We start from the raw sequence: 23,038 nt of genomic DNA, 5'->3' as shown, positions 1-23,038 counted from the left end.
CAAACGTAGCTTCTTCCAGAAAAGAATATGATTGCACATTGCATTCTAATATACACACAGAAAAACGAAATACCAAAAAAGTTATGTAAAAAAACGTGTTTTTCCTATATTTTGATCCACTTCTCTTCAAGACACGAGCATAACAAAGCCACCATTACAAACATTCACAATCGTTTTCCATGTCATCAGCTCAAATCCTTTGACCTCGTGTGACTTGCCGCAGCTTAAAAATCATTACCACATGTTCCACTTTATAGCAGACTGAGTGAGAAGATCTCATCATCCCGTCACGCTCACAGGAAAAGCAAGGGAAACAAACTGCTCTACTGAACTGAGTGCAAGGATGATAGACAGTCCAGAAGAGTGCACCCAAGAGCTCCATTTACGATTGCCACAAAACGGATCGCAAACTGTCAATGCCATGCACAGGCTGGCGGCTCCGCAAACCTCTCCCACCGTGGGAATCATTACAATCGTCGTGAAATGGAAACGACGCGACGCTACATACATTGTAGCAGGTTTAATTTAATCCACATTGATGATGCTCGATTCCAGCCATTAAACCGTTGGCGAATATTCAACACGCTCTTCATCCCAGCACTTTTACCCTTGTTTTCGCCAAAACCTTCACCAACTCATCTGCTCGTTGTGACACCTTCCACTGTTACGGGGCGCGGCAGCGAACACAATTTGCCCTATTCCGTCGCATAGCGCTTCTCATTTGAATAAACACACGACCCGGGCTGCTGTTAAAACACCATTTGTTTAGCATTTTCATCTACTAATTATGCGCACCAAATGTAAATGTTTCACACTTTACTCCTCTCGGGGACCGCCAGTGGTAGATTGTGGGAAATGAAATCAACCATCGAAAAGAGTGTCACAGTCCAAGCAGCAAAGAAACTTCCTTGCGTAGAAGATGCAAAACTTTTGCGCCCCGCTCGAAGATGTTTGGAACGGTGTAGTGAACTTTTTGTGCAGAGGGCAATAACTTGCCCGATAGTTGGCGCGTTGTTAATTAACAAGCTTTTAGAAGTGGAAAAAAACGAGTCATCTTGGAGCAAGACAACAAATGCATATTCACAATAACATGGCCGGTATTGTTTGCTTCTTAATTACCAAGCTTTTTTTCAGCGTAGAATTTATTTTCTTGAACTCAAATAAGCCTTTTTGGTAGGAGAAGGTAGACGACCGGCAGTACCCATAAATAATAACTCCAACAGTGCCTTGGTTACCTTTATCGTAGATCTTACAACAGCATTCCACTCTGCTTCCTCTGGCGGATATTTCTTTAGTTTTTCTGAGTCGATTGTTTTGCTGAATCCTAAACGAAGGTTCTTACAACTTCCTCATCCAGGAGAGTACAAAAGTCCTACAGACACAGCAAAAAACACAATCTGACGAGCCTCCTATTGTCCTGCGATCTCCTCGGTAAGGTAAGCGAAGTATTGCGAGCAAAAAATAATTACAAAAGCTTCTCGACTACCTTCCGTACTTTAAACTACATGCCGGTAGCAAAGTGTATCTAGGCGCAGACAAGTACCACCAGGGAAGCCACGTTCAAAAGAAATAAAAAAAAAACAAGCGCACGCATACATAACCCGCTCCAGCAAATGCAGCGGCACGTTTTGCCGAGCCACTCGTTTGTATCTGCCGCTAAGAAAAGAGGCACAAGACACTGCAGCGCCCATTTATCCCTGCGGGGTCCTGTGATGCTGCTGCTTGTCAGCATGGCTCGGTGCTTCTTTGATGCTTGCTTTACTATTTTTTAAAACAAGCATAAAGAATAACAGGATATTCTCCCGTCGTTCAGCCTCAGTCAAGATCTTGGATGAACGCTTTTAGAATATCTCCACGCTCCCTTAGACTGCACCACGGTGTTGATAGTTCAGTTCTACTCTAGACGGAACTCGTCTCTTCTAGCCTAACTCGGAGAGGGGGAAAAATAGGACGTTCCAAGACACCCCCGCCAACTACACTTAATCGCACTCGAGAGATCGTTGCACCACTAGGCGATGGCAAGCAGTGCGCAACGTCCTCAGAATGAAGTTTTCATAACGAACTTTGATGGTGATAAAACACGCTCCAAGTGCTTACTTCACCCACGCACACACGATGCGGCGTGTGTATCAATTTTCACCCGGCCTCGGAGCGGCGTGGAAAAGAAAAGGATCCTAACGCCCCGACTGCCCGACTGCTCTCCTGATCCAACCCTTTCCAACGTTTGCATATCGTTAGTAATTGATCAGTGGCAAATCGTGTGGAAAAATGTTAAATCGACCGGCTCCGATGGATGCCTGGGTTGGTGGTTTCAATAAAAAAACACACTTCTAACACCAAACCTCCCTCTCACGCTTTGCGTAATTCAAAAGGCAATTATAAAACGGTATCCATACGGTGATGCGGTTGGAAAAGCTGTTCAAAAAAGGGGAGAAAAGGATATTTGCAACACGCGCTTCAAAAAAAAGCAATGCATTTTTACCAATAGCAATCCGGATTGGTTTTCCATTTGCGTTTTTTTTCACTATCCAATAAGACCACAAACACATATGCGGCAGCACAGAGCGGGCAGCAAAATAGGTCAATCCGGCTAGTGAACTCATTAGCTTCCACTCGGATTTCGCTCGTTCGGTAGAATAGGAAATATCACCTTTCCTGGCACAGCAATAGGGTGGAAGTGCGGAAGAAAAGCCGAATCATAACTCCCAGTGGTCAGCCATCGGTGGTTTTACTGGGTCTGGGCCGGCAGCATAAAAATAATCATAAAAATGCAACAAACGGTGGCGGTATCACGAACCACCCAGCAACACCAACCGCCTTTCTCCACCCCTTGAGCAATAATGTTCGGTCCGAGGGCAATTAAGCGTGGGAGCGCGCCACGGTTCGAATCTCTCGTCGGATATAAATATGCTACAGGCGATGCTGGGTGGCGTGTGGGGTGAAGGAAGCGATGAAGCGACAGAGGGGATTAAGTTTCGATATAAATGGGTGACCGCATATTGTCTCCACTAGTGATGGGTAAATTCATAGGCAAAAATCTGGAGTCGAAGCAGATCCGGAAGTCGGAAAATGTCGGAACTATCTCCGGAAGATCCGACCAGAATTATCCGAAACTTTCCAAAATCTTCCGGAGTCGTCCGGAGTCGTCCAGAGTCGTCCGAAGTTGTCCAGAGTTAGAGCCAGAATAATCTGTAGTTGAAGTCGTCCAGAGTCGGAGTCACCCGGAATTGGAGACGACGGGCATAAGCCGGAGTCGGTCAGTTTCGGGGCCGCAGACGGCCGGTGCAAGTAAGCTCTCGCAAAGCATCTCTGTCGTCGCTATTCTTATAAATAAAGGCCTGTACACGGAGTGCCTTCCCAAAGCAAAAGACGAACAAATGAAATTAAATGCCGGCTCAACATTTTCCGATTCTGATCCCATTCTACGGCTACGACTTCTAATACTTTGAACGACTCCGACTCAGGACATCTCCGACTCCTGCTCTGACTTTTGACAACTACGGACGACTCCGACTCCACGCGGAACTAATGGTCTCAATTTTGCTGGAGTCAAAATAGGATTAACAATAGTTGGAGTCGGATCGGCGCTCCAAAGAGCACATCACTAGCCCCAACACACACACACACTAGGAACACACAAAAACAGGGTTTCAGTTTTTCTCATTTTTTGTTTTCGTCTGTCCACTCGGAAGCACTTTTCCAAACTGTTGTCGGTATCCCGCCGTTCAGGGGTATATCTCACTCCGGTCCTCCGGTCCATGGTCGGCGAAAGGCGAATTGAAATTCGATCGCGAGCCCACAATTGATGGGCCCGGCCGTTAGGGACAGAGCGATAGAGATATTTTTATGTTCGCAGCAAGATGCGAATGTGGCTGACGTTGTGGATGACCGTGTTCCCCAAGACTAAACCCCACCGCCGCCCGCCCTAACGACGTGCGGCATTTTCGGTTGCAACGTGTGTAGATATAAAAATAACAATTTGAGGTTTGGTTTTTCTTCCCGGTTCGTTTGTCTTTTTATTTCAACTTCAAGCTTAGGTTTCATTTTTCCAGTCAGAAATTTTCCCAACCATCCCTCCGGTTCCGACCAGTGGTTGGCGGCATCATATCGTGTATCATTACTTTATGGTCGTGCATGTGGATGACAAATTTAATGACCATCGCTAACGAGTTTGCCTTCTGTCCGGTTGGGGAAAAGCAAAAAAACCCAACAAGGAACATGCGCAAGAATGAACAAGAGACGGGATAGGAGGTTACTCCACACATTTGACATAAAAATGATTCGTATTGTGCATGTTTTGGGGCCACCAGATAGGGGCGCGCGTCTGCCACTCCAGGTTCTGTTTGTTCTACATGTGCGTCAGAGACGACGGCACACGACAGGCATTCGTCGTCTGGTCTACCATACTAGCGCGCGTCTTGATGCGAGACAGACCGGGCGCGGATGATACATTTCCATGTCAAGCATGTGCAGCTTACGGCATAGAAGACAAGGGGAAGAATCGCTTTTCCTCCGACAGATGCAGGAGACACAGCACAGTGTGTACGCGATAAGCGGACAAAAGAGGGAAAAGAAACGCACGACAGATTAGAAAGACGACGTTCTAAGGGTCATTGGACTGCTGGGAAGGAAATCGAAGCCAAAGCCGACACCGGATCAGGAGAACGTGACCAAAACAATACCTTAATCCCTGCTATCAGTCATAGCCGGGTGACAAATGTCTGGTTAGCACCGTCCGGCACAACAACAATGGGAAACTTTTCCACTTTGTCAGAAAGGCGGCAGGGGAATGTTCTTCCGTTCCTCACGGAAAGTGCTCCGGGACGAGTTGCCGTAGGTCCAGGAAGTTTGTGTGTGTGTGTCGGTGCTAGACATGCCTGAATGTTGGGGAGTTTTTAGAGTGCTTTTTAACACTTCCAAAACCTCGAGACACTCAATGTCCTCAGCGTGCCCAAACAAAGAGGCTTAAATCGAACGTGTACCCTTTAAGTCAACTGGGTGAAAAGGTGAAAGTTTGAACATCCCGCTCCTCCCTCTCATACATCCGGGCGATAGTTTGATGTTCTAGGGGATAATGGACGACGATTCCTGAATTCATCACACGACTATGTGTTTTATCCGTGCTTGAAAGGCTTGAACATTCATTCACCGTACACATTGCACGCGTACCAACATCATGCCACCTTCGGCAGGAATACCGTTGGAAAATGTTTATACCCCCGGACAACACGCGTGTTCTAGAACCAGCATTCTGTCATTATGAATCCAACCTCCGAGAGCGCTCCGTGCGGCAGAATGTGAACGGCAACAAACGTTGTTTTGTGTGGCGTCTTTCTCCTGCTCCTCCGGCCATGTGTGTACGTGTGCACTTCAAGGCAAGCACGACGAAGCGGATAGTTCAGCGTGCCCAACATACCCCCTCCGGAGAATGTCTGCCAGTCGTTCTAGCCGGCGGGTAAGGGAAGTCGTCGTCGTCGTAGTTGCCAGTACTCTTTAGTGTACCGTTTCGTTCCATCTACAAAAAAACACGGGATCTCCTCACGTACAATCCCCGCCGTAGGCGCTGTCAACGTACGGGACATCTTAGGGGCCTCCCCCATTCCTACACCTGGAACATTCTCTATACACCACCACACACCTCCAGAGGCACGTCGTCGTGTGTGCTGCTAATGGTGCAATTCTTTTTGCACGCTTCCCCAAATGAATGAAACACAAACGCTTTTCTAGCAGATTGCACCAGTACGCCCCAGTCACTGGCCAACATTTCTCGCCTCGCCGAGCATGCAAATATCGCCACAGTACGATTCATCTCGAAATAGTAAAACATACACGTTTGTTCTCCTCCCTTCCGTCCTGGGCCTCCTTACGAAGGTCTTTCAATCGTGCAGGCATGGTACAAGTTCTGGAACGTAAAGCCTCCGTTATCGCGTGGACCGAAGGAAAGTGACAGGACAGGCTGGATGTCACTCGCGGGCATGGTATTATCGTCGTCTTCCTGCCCCATACGTCAAACACATCTCCAGTTTTCTGCACTCTAAGGTACACTCGGCCCGCGCCACACTAAAAGCTTCTCTTAATGTGGCTACGCCTGTACTCCCACTGATAGCAACTAACAGCTTTGCTGAAGTGCTGAAAATCCTGCTTTTGACTTTGCAGCCTGACTAGCGATCGCAGCGTTTTCCTGCAAAGGGATTTCATTTCATTGTAAAAATATTTTCCTTACGTTATCCCTTCCCTGTTCTGCAGGGGCGTTGTTTATTTTCTAGGAATGATTTCTAGGCGTAAAATTGAAACAGTGTAGAATCTAGAACTGAAACCTACACAGCATTACGCGTATGGTGCGATTTAATAAGGCCCTGAAGGTAAGGTCTTCCCCCAAAAAAAGAGGATACAGAATTTCGACGGAATGTTGTCTTTAATTAAATTCTTTCCGCCGTGATACTACCAGAGCTACTAGCTTGACGATGGCATTTGCTGGAAGCAGGTACTCACAGGTATTTCCTGTTCGCAAGAATTTCACAACACCAGAATCAGAAACATACCTGGAAATGGAAAAGAGATAAGAACAATAAATATCCCTCACAACGTATATACATAACAAGATTTAAACTAAAAACGCTAACGGAGCAATAAAAATCACATCAAAAAATCAGAGCATATTAACTAATCTCCCTTGCATAGATAAGTCGTCGATTGGATCTTTTCGGAGCGAGTATTCCAAGCAAGACCCACGGATACCGTTCGTGCGCGAATCATTGGCAGCCCAAAGTATGAGCAAATCCTACGCAAATACCAAACGTTCCGTTTGCCGTAAGCGCCTTACGAAGAAGGAAATAAACCCTTCAGCCACAATACCTTTGTGTGTTATTGAAGCCTCTTCACTCCCACGTCGAGACGTCGGGAGATGAAATCGAAATTGATTATAAATCCACATATCTATTTTTCAAACTCTCACCATCCGCTCGGGTTGGTGGTTCAGTGTCAAGGTGGCCGCAGAAGAGGAGCGCCAAAAGTGAATGCAAATGAGCAATATATCCTCGCGTGCATCGCTCACACAGACGTAGAACCTCGGTATTACACACATCACCAACCACACGCTAATCGATCGCGACACACATGGGGAGACGCCAAACTGTGCGATGCGATTTACGCGTTCGAAAACTTGACGGTAGTGGACGGACACTGCAGGGTGGCATCGCGTCTTCAGCGCCAGGCCACCATCCTATGTCACCAGCCGTATACCTCTCACGGCCTCTCTCGTGTCAGCTCTGGAACAAACAATGTTTAACAAAACTGACACATGCCATACAAGGCACACACCTTCGTCTCTTACGTCTCCAAAAGATACGGTGAGCAACCGTGGCGGACCCCACTTCGGAGCGCCATATATCCCGCGATAATCCACTTGTATCGACAATTTAATCACGCGCCAACTTGGCGGCTTCTTCAAGAGTGGCGAATGTGTTTTGATTGAGCCTTTGGTTTTTTTTGTTCGAGGTTGTTGCTAGCAATAGACGCCTCGCAAAATGACATCGATTAGCAAGCAATGGCCTCGCCGTCGTCGGCGGGCTGTACCCATCCTGCACACTCACACGAACCGATTAAACTCATTTAATAGGCCGGCAAGTGAACCGAGCCCCGCGTCAAGCCACGCCATTAATCATTGCACACCGTTTTGTTGAGGTGCCGACAAGGTCAACTGCTTCGTTACGTTTACCCGCCCGGTCACCGTGTTTGTGTATGTCTCCGTTGATGTTGATCCCTTCCGTCAGTGACGATGGGCACCGTATTTCAAAGCCAGCGGTCACAGATTCATTAATCTCCCCCGACGTGTGTGGCAGCGGACTCTGGTGCGGACATGCACGGTAGCACCGCTTGTTGTGTGTGACACATTACGCGTAGATTTAATGTACGTTTAGATAAAATTACTGCTAATCCAAATGGAGCAACGCTACACGCAACCGAATGGATGGAGGTTGTGGAAAATTTTGCATCCTCAATGTTTCCCACTGCATCAATGCAATGTGGAGCATCTACATTGGGGTACGTGTGTGTGTGTCACAAACCATCTGCATCCAATTTTCCAATCACAACGGCGCGTACAGTCTGCTCAACACATAGGCGCCACACACACACACACCCGGCACGTTCGGCTTAGTTCCAGTGACACAAAACTAATCAGCGGAATATAAATTATATTGCAACGCATTCTGCTGACAGCTAGAGTCAGTAGGAGCGCTTAGCCGATAGTCTCTCACGCTGCTACCGTGTAGCTCCAAGGCAGCTTGCTTCTAGGTAACATCGCTACTAGAGACCTGCGGATGGATGCATTTCACAGCGCTTAGCTTCGAGCTGCAGATTCGGGTGCCCTATCCCGGCTCAGTGTGATCTGACGGACGTGACTGACGTTTGCTTGACGGCAGGTGACGGAACACCATTTCTAACCGAAACACGCTTTCTTGGTAATTCAGGGAAGATGGAGCAAACTGGACATGTTGATGATTAGGCCCTAAATTTCATCGAACAAAATAAATAATACCATTATTTTGTTACTGTGGTTTTGTTATTGTGGTATTATTTTCAACAACAAATTTATGTCAAAAAGATGCGAAACAAAAATGATCTTCCATCATCATGTTACGAAAAAGTTATGTTTAGGGCAAATAGCTCGTCTTGGGGCGGTCCCGTATTACAGTCGTTAACTGACACGTCTTAAGATCATACCCAAGGGATGAAGTCTAGTATGGACCGTTCCCTCCGTAATAAGGACCGACTATCCGTCTGCGAGGTACTGAATGATAATCAAAACATTTTGGAATCCTAACGAAGAAATATTGGTTTTACGAAAAACAACAAAGTAATAATTATTACTTAATACTATCATGACGATAACGATTTATAAAGAACTTAACATGTTTGGAGCACCACAGGAAGTCTGGATAAATTCCAATCTTAGTTCCAATACAACCAACAATCCTGGATACCAATTTGGCCCAGCGCTCCCCTATAATTCGATTTCATTCGGTAGACATCAGGCAAAGCCCCAAAGTGAGCACACTGCTCGCAAACAAACGGGTGCTAGAAAATTATGATTGTAGAATCACACGAGCCTGTCAGTCGTGCATGTCAGGTGTACAGCCTCCGGAACATTTCCGAGAGTAGGAATTTCGTTATTTCAACACATCTGCTTCTAGTTTCAGATCAGTTAAAATTAGAATACGCAGATATCCTCCATACTCTTGAATGCCTTGCACAAAAATGGAACATTTTTACAACACATACGCGCACCATGTTCGCCAGCCCGCGCTCGATACATGGTACAATTTTATAGCTCCAGTTGTACTACTCTAGGCGGATAAGGGATTTGCGTAAATTAAACCAACTATAGATAGAGCACCGCCATTGGCGCACGAAGCCACATTCCGTTCCGGTACGGTAACACTGCTAGGCGAACAGGTGAACCGCACCAGCAGATAATTTTTGTTTCGCCACGCTCGCCCAACTTTAGTCTGAATTTATTGCACAAACCACACACACACACACACACACACACACTCGCGGGACGGTTCATATCACACAAATCATAATCTATGCATGCCATTATCCCAATAAGGTAAACAACGTAAACCGCGATACCGCGATCTATCTCAGCCCCACTAGATCATCAGGCCGAGCCTCGGCCAAGGTTGCACCCAAGCGCTAAAATATTGGCAAACGTGAAGCGAACCGCCTGGCACTGCGGGGAGGTTGGTTTGCAATGGTTTGCACAATCGCGCCTCACCAATGCGGACGCTTACCAGGAGTGTGTATGTTGAGCGAATTGTTTGGGAAAACGTACGAAAATAGGTAAAACTTTATCTGCATTTGCATATGGTCACGTTCACTTTTACGCTTCCACAACTCACAACAAATCCGGACCGGTTTCTTATCATACACCGAACACGGCACACCAGAGATTGGATTGGATTTTAAAAAGCAAACGTAAGCCAATTATTGTTTATTACCTCTTCCACCGTATGTATTGAACATTAATGCTGTGTTTGGATTGGACTTAATTCCTACTTCGTGAATCATTGCCTATCAAGAGTATGTTACGGATGATATCATCGATCGCCAATATTGCTCAGTTTGGATTTAGAGTCGGCGGCGCTTGTACTTCATACATAATTTTCTTCCACAAACCTAACCCCAGAAACACGGCAAACAAACAAAACGGAGCTGAACAGCTGCCAAACATTCACCTGGAATGTCGGTCATAGCAAACACACGTTTATAGTTTGTTGCCGGCACTCCTTCTGACCTTAAAAAAAAACATACATGGGAGAAGCATGCCGCGGCCAATATCTCGACCTTGACACGCTGACTAGTTTACGACCTTCGAACACCCAAAACTTGCGGCCGAAACAAAACCATGGAAGAGTCCCGGAAATGCTTGCCCGCTGTAGTCATCATTACCTAACAACACATCATGATGTGATTCTTCCCGATACGTTTCCATGTTTGCTCTACCAATGTTTCGCGAGGTTACACTTTCCATTCCCTCACATCTTGCTGCTTTGGAAAACAGCGAAACAGCGAGAGAGAATCTATGTTCCTGAGCTACCGAGTACCAAACCAAAGCCACCATCCGACCGTGCTACACAGCGTGAGGTCCCAATGTGATCGGTACCGCGAGATGTCATGACCATGATACAACGCTGAGGCATCTCTTGAGGAGAAGAAAACAAAAACAAACACCCATCACAAGGGCGAAGATCGGACGCCCATTGCTCGATGTTGATCTATTGCCGCTGTGTCTCACATCCAAACGTTCGGCTTCACGGGAGAGGACACCAGACCTCCGCGTAGACGCACCAACGTTGAAGCACACGCCAAAACCACCCAAGGCAACGCCGCGATCATTTAGGTACGAGAGCACTCCCCAATATGGTAGTGACGACAATCGAGGACTCCCCTTACAACGCGTGCTTTCGAGAGTTTGCAGATCATTAGTTTTGACGTTTCATAAATTGCATACCATCGGATGAATGTCTGCTGCTGCTGTTGCTCCACAAACTTCTTGTGGAGTTGGACTCCACGAGCTCCAAAAATAGACACCACGCTGTTTCGTCTCAGGGCGAACGTTTTGGAGCAAGCGGACACGAATGTTTTGGGCTAGGATGTAGGGCAAGTCCTATTACATGCGCACAGTTCTAATGTCTGGCCCCGATCTGGAAGATGACACGACGGGTACTGGGGAGTTTCTGTCTGAGTGCATGGTGCGTGTCTCAGGGGTGTACAAGTTTTCCACAAAAAAAAATCTGGGAACGGCTTGAAGTTGAAACCAAATTGTGCCACAGGCGGCGGATGCATTTCATGTTGTGAACTCTTTTTTCTACAGAATAAACCAAAATGATCAGTTTATTTTCGGGGAGTCAATCGCGCGTCTGCAACGTTTCCTTCCCCGGGCCGGGATGAGGATGATGCAGAGTGCATTTTTCCGCTCCATTCCGTGTCTGGGCGAGAAGCAATTACCAGACACACGGCACACGAGGATGGAGATAAATGGGAAACGCTTTAGCAAACAATCTGACACGAAATCTGGAGCAAACGTCTACTTCGGGCATCGGGGGTTTGAGTATTGTTTAAGTGGTGTTCTAAAATCGACTCTTTTCCGAGATGGAATAGAGCCAAAACTGGGTAAACAACGCGCTGGCTAAACGATTTGTTTGGTTCGTTACTCTGCGCTCCGCTTCTTCTTCTGGCAAATGTTTTCCTCCGACCAAACCTGTTCCAACCTGCAGCAGTCGTTGGCGAACGAAAGGGAAGAACAGGGAATGCATTCCCGGGGCCAGATCCGGTTTTGAGATCACTGCAGCCACTTCCTTCGAGCGCATCGACGCATTAGATTTACGATCTGAGTTATGGCGCCGGAGTGAAGTGAATGAAGCACTTCAAAAGCGATGCTTCTTTAAAAGAGTTCTCATGCAGAAGCGCATCACTGGCTCGCAGTGGTACATGTAATAAACATCTCAAAGGTTTCGTGACACATGATGTAACATATTTCAATAAATCTTGGGACAAAAAAGGTATTAAAATAGCAACAATACATTTCCTTCCAATTCTATCAACAACGATCAAACGTCAAAGGAACTGAAATCTGTCTCAGAATCTGTGAAACAGATCAGTTTTCTCAGAAGCTATTTCATCAAACAATTCGATTTGCCAGAAATTGATGAATTCCTTCGAAATAAGGAATTGATTTTCTCCTTCGCTAAAATCTCATCCGAACGCTAAACCCCTCTGACGGTGAAAAATCACTTCTTTGATACTGATTCACCCCCTTAGAGCATGGTCCGTTCATCATGCATTGTGATGATTGAATTTTGCTCGTTTTGCCCATTAGTTCTGGAACTGAGGAACTGCTCCGTCTTCTATTAAGATCTCGTCTCCAGGGTTTCCATTACCAGCCAGTTTTGCTACAGACAACTTTCGCTTTCGCGTCTCGCTTCAAAGTGAGTATCGCTGCGAACAGCGGAGCCAACTGAACAGCACTGGTTCAGCACTTTTGCACCAGCGGCAAAGAAATTTCGATTTAATCAAAGCGAACGAAACAAAATGTTGCCCATCATGCTGCATTTTCTGCTATGTGATTTGAAAAATGGTTAACTTTGCTTAGGGGCAAAGAAGTCATTCATCGTGCGATCGAGCGCGTCCCTTTTTTCGCGGGTGTTTCGGGGGTAAGAAACTTTGAAAACTATCAACTCAAACATCCGAAAGCAAAGTGATGGTGAAAATAAACAACTCATGCATCTTCGCCGTCGATATTGATTAGGAAAGCGATCGTGAGGACGGGGGCGCCCGCCAGCGACGAGGTGGCAGAACGGTGGCATGTTAATGCACTTTTCAACGACGCTTCGAGGGAAAAAAACGGAAGGTTTTCTCAATTCGGATCGAAACGCAATGATGGATGAGGCGCGAAAAAGGGATCACAAATAAATGGCCATTTCACTCAACTCGTTTACCACTGGGTTAGAGATTACTTTTCTTACTTTGATCGCAATGTTTTGCGCAAGAACGCAAGACATACAAATGGATGAGAAGATTTAATTTCCATTGGTTATAGGTCTAGCCATGTGGAGGATCTAATTAATTAGATTAGAATGATGTATTGAATAAGTGTGATTACTGAAATTGATTTCTATTCCATTTAATCAAAAAAGATAAATGATTTTCAGTGGCAGATTGCATCAAAAATTAATTCTCTTTTCAGAAACATTTTAAGAGCTTCTACGCGTAAATCTGAGGATTCAAAATAAGCAGTCTCTGAATGGGTGGGAAAAACATGTTAACCATTAAAACAAAAACATTAATCACACTCTAAAATACTTCTCGATTTAACGATGCATGTAATCAACCAGTGCGTCAACAGCATAGATGATCCACTTACACTTTACATCACCCGTTTTTCATTGTATCCTCTCCTTAGACATGGTTTTATTAGCTTCAGGTAACTCACAGTTTTTATTGGGTTAACCTTCCAGGCTTTACAAACCAATCAACGATTGCTCCAGTGTTGACTCTAAATTAAGATTTCGACTTCCTCTCCTATCTTGTTAGCATCGCCTTCACCCAGATTGTTCGAACAACGCATTTAATTAGATTGGAAATAAAAATACCGACCCTCCTCCGTACATAAAACACACACCAACCCTTGGTTCAGCAGACCGTGTGCGCTAATTTTGAACAAAACCTCCTTCCCGAGACCCCCCCAAATTTGTACGCAAATCAGACCGATGCGGCTCAACCGATGATGTTGAGCGGGGTACAGTGAAAGTACTGATAAACGAAGCCAACAAGAGTGATAATTAATTCATCCTAGACCGTGTACAGTGCGCGATCGGGTGGAAAAAGGCAAAATGAATGAAATCATGAAATCTTTCCACCGATTTTCCTTTTCAATCAATCAAACCTTCCTCTACTCGTCGCTGGCTGCTCCACTCTTTCGTGTTTTGGGTTCCGGGGGTGTCTCACAGCGAACAATAGTTGCGGTGGCAGCGGTGGGTAATAATTAATCGTGCCCACTTTATTGTGTCGATCAAACAAGATAGGCTGTACAAAAATAGCCCACTTTTGTAAAGGCTCATTACCGACCGGGTATCGGGCGGCAAACGCACTCATCTTACACCTGAATGACGATGCACAGCTCTAAAGCGGATCTTTAACCCTGTTTAACACCCCACATCGAGCTGCTGGCCCGTGCGGGACGGTTGCCTGGCAATAGGTGTTGCGTGAATAGTTTTATGAGCCATATGAGGTTTAAAATCAATAAGGTTTTCGTGATTCTTATTGCAAATTTAGCATTGTGTAGTAAAATACGATAATGGCTATAAATATAAAGAAAGATTTTCCATGGATAAATAGATTGAACTGATAAATTTTAATATTAAACGAAAAATCTAATCAAATACTCAGTCGTTTCTGCATTCATTTGACAAATAATATGATAAATAATGAATAAGTTTTTAGAAGCAATAATTTTAGAGAGTTGAGAGTATTCATACTCTCTTGGAATGACGCAACCAGATAATAACAAAATAATAAAATACTACATTTACAGCACAATATTAAAATACAATGAATTATTCCTTACTGATCTCTGACCAACTATCTCCAAGCATACAGCATACTGTACACTTTATAACTCATCATTGATCGTGGTAGCACTTTAGCGTCATGGTAAACTCTCAGTCAGCAACACCAGAGATGGTGAGTTCAATACAAATCCAAGCCGAATGTTGGATCACACAAATACATCTTTGTTGATTCTGTTGTATAAGTAAACAAAAAAAACCTTTTAAAAATCAAATAAGCCACACTACTACTCAATCCAAATTCATATCTCGTATGTTATCTAACTTCTTTAAGTCAAGCCTCAAACAAGGACAGAATTGTTTAATTTAGCAAATAACCCAAAACCCACAAAAGAGCCATCTCGAAAATGGCAACGGCTGTGAAACAATTAAGAAAATAAGTAATATGATTCCCAGCCCTAAAACAGGCCTACTATTAAAATGTTTTTACAAAAGTCACACAGACCTTTGTCCAAAATTGTAACCGCAAAACGAAACGATGCTACCATCTGGTGTCCAACCGTTCTTGTGACCCTTTTTTTCCTGCCCGAAACCGTAAACCCTTGGTGCGGAAATAACCCATTCTTCCCGATATTGTGCACCGTGTACTCCTTTATCCTGGAGAAATTTCTCGAAAAAAACCTCACAAAACGCACACTTCCTCCTAAAGTTGGTACGCAAATGTGCTCGTCAAGAGAAACTCAGAACATGCGAACCCAACTGATGGTGTGTGATCTTAACAAGACAACAACAAGACAACACAGCCGACCCGTCGACGCAAGCGATATAGTTAATTAAAATAGCAGCTTGCGACCCACTGCGGTCGGTAGGCTCGTGTGGGTCAAAGAAAACGAGTAGCAAGCTTTCTTCTACTTCCCTGCCCTGCCCACCGACCTGCTGCTATGGGAGTCTCACCTTCTTCTGATGTGGGGCCATGAACCAGGGCGCCGTTAATGTGTTCTTCCATGCCGCATGATGAAGCCGTTGATCTTCTCATCTCATCACCGTGACCTCCTCAAAGATAATCTTTGACTTCTATTTTTACGCCCGGTTCTATCGCCGGCATGCACGCTGTCTTTCTCTCTCTCTCTCTCTCGCTCCCTCCTCTTTGCAATGTATTTATGTTCACCCTCCCCAGCGATCGTGGACCTATCTTGATCGAAAACCCATGCTCGGCCCATGCTCGACCCATGCTCGGTCACAGTCACACACACGCAAGAGGCATTTCTTTATGTTTCGTTTTGCTGTGTTTTTTCACACTTAAATATGTGTTTTTCTTTTCTTTCGGCGGCAAGTGTTGCGGGAGTTTTCTTCTAAATTAGCTCCTCTCCCAGATGGTGGCACCGGGACGATGATGTCGCTTGGACAAGTGATGCTCTGTGTTTACTAGTACACGTATTCACTCCCCAAGCGGCAATACGCCAGTGAAATTTATTTTTATTAATTTTTATACCTAAAGTATGACCCAGTTACCTTTACAAACAGCGAAAAAAAAACCTCCTAGAAAGAATAGTAACCATTTCCTACCCCTTATACAGCCGGTAATAGTTCGTCATTAATCTCAGTTAATTACTTATCGCCAGCTTTAAAGAAACGACACTGCTTACTGCCGCCCCAAAACAGTGTTACCAACCACGCTTGGTAATTAAACGTTCTCTTCGCAAGAGGGAGGCAGTCGGAAGGGAGGGGGGGGGGGCAGGCAACTTCAAGCACAGAGGTAATGGCAACCGGTGGCATGGAGCGGAAACAAAAATATAAAAAAATAAACTCCACCAGCCAACGGGGTAGGAGGAGCTCATGCGTATGTCATGAGGTCGCGCCAGAGAGCGCCCGCAATGCGGGATGATGGGCGGACCGGTTGGGTTTAGTGTTGCTCGCCACCGGAACTGCACCGGAACCGGTGCTAAATGCGCCACAGCGTGGCTGCGAGTGTGTGCGAGTCGGAAACAAAACACAGAGCCGGAGAATCACGATTGATGACCAGCCACCCGTAGAATCGTAAAAAAAAAACGTACGAAACGTACGAGAAACGTACGAAACCCCGCGCTGGCTACAGGCAATCATTAGCTAGATCAACACCAACCTCTGCTGCGGACAGACGGATCTGGGCCGTCGAGGAAGATCATCTAGGGCAAGATAGTACCACGGTGGGCCGCTATACACACTAAAACGAAGAGAAAAAAATACGGGCCACGAACCAGTGACAGAAGAGGCTCGGCCCCGTCTAACGGGGAAGTACACTGAAGCGCTGCCATGTGATACCACCGTGGACTACCGGTACCGGAAACGGTTCGTCAATGGGGTAAACGGAAGATAGAACGGAAGAGAATGACCTGCGCTAAACCAGCCCGCTCAGTAAGGTGGACGAGGACTGAACGGGAATAACCGCTGGACATTCCGCTGTCGAACAACGATGGACGATGGGATGCAGGGAAATGTTTCATTTCTGGGGCGCATTTGGGGCGCAGTGAAAGAGGAGAGCTTTATGCGGAACTGCCGGATGTAAGGAAGGGGAGTTCCGTAGCCGACATGTGACAGATGTGGTATGGCGATGTAATGTACACACACGTGCGAGGAAGTGAACGTTCAATCGACTTCCCGTTTTAGAACGAAGGTATCCAAGCAGGTGCGAACATCGCACAGGAAAATCCTGTGACGCAACTGACAGGATTGCCTTTCTTTAAAGGACATCGAGCGAGGGAGGATGAGTGCTAGGGGCCGTACAGAAATAGGATTTTATTTATCGCCACCTAAACTAGGTCAAATAGACGTTGGTCTCAGGGCATCTCCTCATCTTTTGAGGTATTCTAGACATTCGATGAGGTATTCCAGACATTAGATGAGGTATTAAAGGTAATGTACACTGTTTGAGTAATATAAAGAAGAACCTGAAGGTCATCAATTTTACAGTATAAATAGCTCGTTCAGGACTAACATATTTCAGTTTTGTTACTGTTGGCACGATATAGACCACATGCGTTCTAGACAGAAGTAATGTTTGTAAACATCGATCTGTCAACAGCAGATCGACCTAACTCCCACTTTACCCGTCAGATGGCGTACTAAATACATAGAAAGGGACGACAGGGTTAGCTTGTGCGACAACTAGTTCTCCCAGAATAGGACCAATCAGGAAGCGGTTCAACTAGGGTCAAGTTCGCACAGCTGATCGAGAACAGGGCGCCATCGCTAAACGCAAAATTAGTTGCAAATTAGATCACGGAAAGAAAGCACCAATTTTAAAACTGCTTGAAATTTGCTTGAAATCTGCGTGAATAAACAACAGTTTGTAAAATTATCTTTACCGTTTGCGACTCACTTAATCGAGTGCTACACACGTAGCAACATTTTAAAATTGCTCAATTCTATTCCGTGCGAATATTTGAGACACGATGAGTAAACGCGGGTTTGATTGTGGTGGCTGCGAGCGGCATAATACCGTAGACGACATGGTGCTGTGTGATAGTTGTGAAAAGTGGTACCACTACGGATGTGCTGGCGTCACCGCGGAAGTCAAATTCCAGGAGTGGCGATGTGAATCGTGCGTGAAAGTGGCAAAGAGCGAAGCGAGGGGAACGGGCCAGCCTAAGCCTGCGAAGGAAGCCATCGCGAAACCGGGGAAGCCTGCTGGAAGCTGCAAAGGCAACGAAGCCAAGTACGCAGCACCAAGGGAGGGCGAGACCTCGGGGCGTACAGCATCCGCGGAAACGCTGCAGCCTACGACGTCCCAAGCTGCTAGACCACCCAGCGCAAAATCGTCGAAAGCGCCTTCGCGCAATTCAAGCGCGGCGTTAGAACGTCTTGCAAAAGTGCAAGAGTTAGAAAGAGAGATGGCCGTCAAGGAGTTTGAGCTTAAAATGGCGAGCCTGAAACTCGAGCAGGAGAAACTCCGTCTCCAGTTCGAGGAAGAAGCAGAACGCGGATCCCACCGATCATTCGCGAGTAATTCGTTGAAAACGGAGGAGTGGGTACGCGACCAACATCAGCTGCATCAGCAGCAGCATGAGCATGAACAGCAGCATCAGCAGCAACAGCAGCATGAACAGCTGCAACAGCAGCAACAGCAGTATAACCCCGCTGCACGGACCAGTGATGTGGCTGTACCCCCGTTAGTGGAAACAGTGACCGTCAACCCTACGACAGTGGCAGCCGTTGCGGAAACAAGAAGGCGAGGCCTTACAGAGGACCAGGTGGTGGCGAGGCAAATCTACCCCAAAAAACTGCCCACCTTTAGAGGATCGACGAAGGAGTGGCTCGTATTCATAAGCTGCTACAACGACTCGACGGAAGCCTGCGGATTCACGGATCGAGAAAATATAATCCGTCTCGAAGAGTGTCTGCAAGGTCCCGCACGTGACGCAGTTTTGTCAAAGCTGAACACTCCTAAAGCAGCGCCTCTAGTCATCAAAACCCTCGAGCGCTTGTACGGTCGACCGGCGCTGGTTGTGAAGGAGCTGCTGAACCAAGCGCGACAGACAGAAGCTCCCAAACCAGAGCACCTGGAGTCGCTCATCACTTATGGGATGGCAGTGCAGCAGTTATGTGACCAACTAGTGACGGCGGATCTGGAGGATCACCTGAACAACCCCATGCTGCTGGAAGAGTTAGCAGAAAAGCTGCCGGCAACAAGGAGACTAGAATGGGTACGCTACAAGAGTCAGATCACACGACCAAATCTAAAGGACTTTGGTGAGTTCATAGATAAGCTTTTAGATCAGGCTTGTGAGGCCTGCAAATATGTTCCTCGCGATAAGGCTCAGGAGAGGCACACCTCCGTGCGACCTCCTCACCCTCCCAACCGTTACCACGTTAACGTCCACTCCCAACCGAGAGTGGCGGTAGCAGAGAAGAGGTGTCCGATATGCAGCAAAACGGGACACCACATAAAGTTCTGCGAAACATTCAGGGCCATGAATGTGCAAAGTCGTCTGCATGCGGTAGATGAGAAAGCTTTGTGCAAGCTTTGTCTCAACGCACACGGAACCAAGCGGTGCTTGTCGAGATTCCGTTGCGACTTCACCGGTTGCGAAATGCGACATAACACGCTTCTCCACGAGACGGCCCAATCTGGAGAAGCGGCATGCATGACGCACAATACTGTGCCTAAATCGTCGGGAATTCTATTCCGCATTGTGCCTGTCATAATTCATCACGGGCTGCAAAGCGTCGAGACGTTGGCGTTCCTGGACGAAGGATCGGCAGTCACACTAGTGGAAGCTGAACTGGCACGCACTCTCGGTGTGACAGGGCAGCCAGAACCTCTGGAGATGAGCTGGACCGGCAACCTCACGAGACGAGATTCGAGATCGGAGCGGATAAATTTGGCGATTTCTCCAAGAGGCGATAGCACGCGCTACGAGCTTGCCAACGCTCGTACTGTGGACAAGCTAAGTTTACCGCAACAAAACCTTAACGCCAATTTTCTAACCAATAACTTTGCTCACTTTCAGGGACTCTCGATCCAATCGTACCTGAAAGCGCAGCCAAAGTTGTTGATCGGACTGCAGCATTTGGAGCTAGTCGCACCGCTCGAGGCGCGGATCGGCAAACCCAGCGAGCCTTCAGCTGTAAGAAGCAGATTGGGATGGGCGGTATATGGCCCCTGCCAACACATCGAGGCCGGTGTTAGCTACAGCCCAACGGAACACGTCGCCGTTGGTGCTCACTTTGTCGGTACGATTGCGCTAAAAATGAAAAATATGTGTATTAGTGAGCGGTCCATACGAAACGACACAGCGAAAAGTAGGGTTAGGTTTACACCGACCGCGTCACGAAGACAGAGTAGATTTCATCCGCCTATTTCACAGTCACGCACATCACAGACAAGTGCTAAGATAGATCGTCGACAAAATTCACGTTCATTCTATGATAGACGAAAGTTGAATGAAGTTGTTGATAGCAGAAAAGTCCAAACGCATAAGCATTGTAGGTGCCGGCCGAGAGCAGCAGTACAATAGTACGCATCAACAGCCGCGATCAAGGTGAAATGTGTCGAATCTCGTACATAAACGAACACACATAACTAGAGAGCAATAAGGGTTTGCATATCGTGCAGTATTAATTTAGTTAATCCTGCTACGCTAAGGATTCACGGGGTGGGGTGTTGGCACGATATAGACCACATGCGTTCTAGACAGAAGTAATGTTTGTAAACATCGATCTGTCAACAGCAGATCGACCTAACTCCCACTTTACCCGTCAGATGGCGTACTAAATACATAGAAAGGGACGACAGGGTTAGCTTGTGCGACAACTAGTTCTCCCAGAATAGGACCAATCAGGAAGCGGTTCAACTAGGGTCAAGTTCGCACAGCTGATCGAGAACAGGGCGCCATCGCTAAACGCAAAATTAGTTGCAAATTAGATCACGGAAAGAAAGCACCAATTTTAAAACTGCTTGAAATTTGCTTGAAATCTGCGTGAATAAACAACAGTTTGTAAAATTATCTTTACCGTTTGCGACTCACTTAATCGAGTGCTACACACGTAGCAACAGTTACCGTAACTTGCTGTCACTAAAGCAAAATCTGAATTCAGGAATTCTTCAAGATGTTGTGCAATGAATACATTTTTTTAAAATTGAATAAAAGGTTTTAAATTTCGGGAACATCTTCAAGAATTCGTGAATGTCTGGAAATTACAGTAACAAACCCCTCTCATATATGTTAATCTTGAACGAGATATCTATTCTGCAAAATTCAGGTTCTTCTTTTTTACTACTCCACTGACATCATCTTAATATCAAGGACATTAAAACCGAGGACATTACCTTCAATACCTTAACCTTAATGTCTGGAATACCCCATCGAATGTCTATCATACCTCAAAAGATGAGGAAAAGTCAGAGCATGCATATAATTTACGCATAAAACAACCACAACGCAAGAAGTTCCGAGTTCAATTCTGATGGTCCTGACTATCCAGAACCAATTCCAATTCCTTTTTTTTGTCGAATTTCAGGTGACCCAAAGAATTACATTCAGAATTACAGCATCTCTTTCAACATTGTTGTTACAAGTGTACTCGTTTCCCTTCATAACTGCCCTTACTTTGTCAAAACTAACCTCCAACAGTCCCTCTCTTGCTCTCTTCCTGTTTCTTCTCTTGTGCCTTAAAAGCAACCCTCACGTTTTCGGATGAATAACCGTGCACAGGTCGGAACGAGGTGCGCCAGAGTTCCCAACTGGAATGAATTGACTCTATTGACGCCTTCGGTACGCCCACACAAACATTTGTTGCGACGCCACACAGTGTCGGTGATGGACGGAAACTACCAAACGGTGGTCCGAAAGCAAGTGGAGACGGAGCCGATAGGAAGCTGATTGAAGTGCGATCGAATGTCCGTGCAAAGCGTTCTCGCTTGTTTGCTCCGCGTGTGCAATAAATCGTTTCCACCGTGAATTGTTGTCACCGGGCATGGTTTCACCGGTCGCGTTCGCTTTCAGGCCAAAGTAATCGAATACGATAATCGATCTAATTTGGAGGTTTTTTTTATGGAATGGTAGCAATTATTTGCTCGGTTACATCCAGCGTGCCGTGGTTATGGGACGAAGAGGAGAAGAGGAGCGAGAGAAAAATGTGGATTTTTTATAGTCACAAATCCATTTCATGCGATTGCTTCACTCTTACATGGTAAAATGCATTGGCGCTATAAAGCGCTGCAAGGCAATCGGTAAGAAGAACAACATAAAAGACTTCATTCTAGCGTCTTAGAATGCGGTTTTATAGTGGATGGATGTAAATCAATGCTGTGCTGGAAAACGATGCACTCGCTTCCCGCTTCGGGGAGGAGTTTGAGCAATATAGTATTACATTGTATGCCCATCATAAATGTTTTTATTTGTTAAAACGTCATGCATTGGTTAACGATTGTTATAGTGAGATGATTTATAGTGTACTTTACACAGTGCAATAAATCGATTACCACGCATCTTAATAAAAATGCATATAATTAATTCATCACAAACTGTTCACTACACTGTGTGGTTAGTGTTTACAGTAAGGAATTTAAAAGTGACGGGAAAAATAAAGTTTTCATCGAAATTGATACTGGTTAGCTCCGCAATTTTCTGGAATTCGTTCCGGATAGTAGGTCCGGAATCAGTCTCCAGAATCGATTTCGGAATAGGCTCTGGCATCGGCTGAGTAATTGACTTTGGAATTGGCTTGCGAATCGGCTCCGAATCGGCTCCGAAATCAGAAACGATTACGGAATAGGCTCTGGCATCTCCATAAGAATAGGCATTTGGGTCCTATGCTGCTACGATTGTATTGATAGCCGTAAATAATCGAAATTCACTTGTAAACGTTCCATTTTTATGGAGATTCCAGGACAGATTTCAATTCCAAAACTGATTTTTATTCCGAAGCCATTCCCAATTCAAGAGTCAATTTTGATTCCGATTTCTGAGGAGATTGCGATTTGA

General features: G+C 45.9%; 1 protein-coding gene across 2 annotated transcripts in view; it reads right to left on the bottom strand.

The window, feature by feature from the left end:
* The window catches only part of LOC120902967 (IQ motif and SEC7 domain-containing protein 2), a 192,718-nt gene that overhangs the window by 167,227 nt on the left and 2,453 nt on the right, over positions 1-23,038 (bottom strand). The gene's annotated exons all lie outside the window — the stretch shown is intronic.

The sequence above is a fragment of the Anopheles arabiensis genome, chromosome 3 (genome assembly GCF_016920715.1).
Source record: "Anopheles arabiensis isolate DONGOLA chromosome 3, AaraD3, whole genome shotgun sequence".
Taxonomy (NCBI): domain Eukaryota; kingdom Metazoa; phylum Arthropoda; class Insecta; order Diptera; family Culicidae; genus Anopheles; species Anopheles arabiensis.
This window is presented reverse-complemented; position numbering and strand designations above follow the sequence as displayed.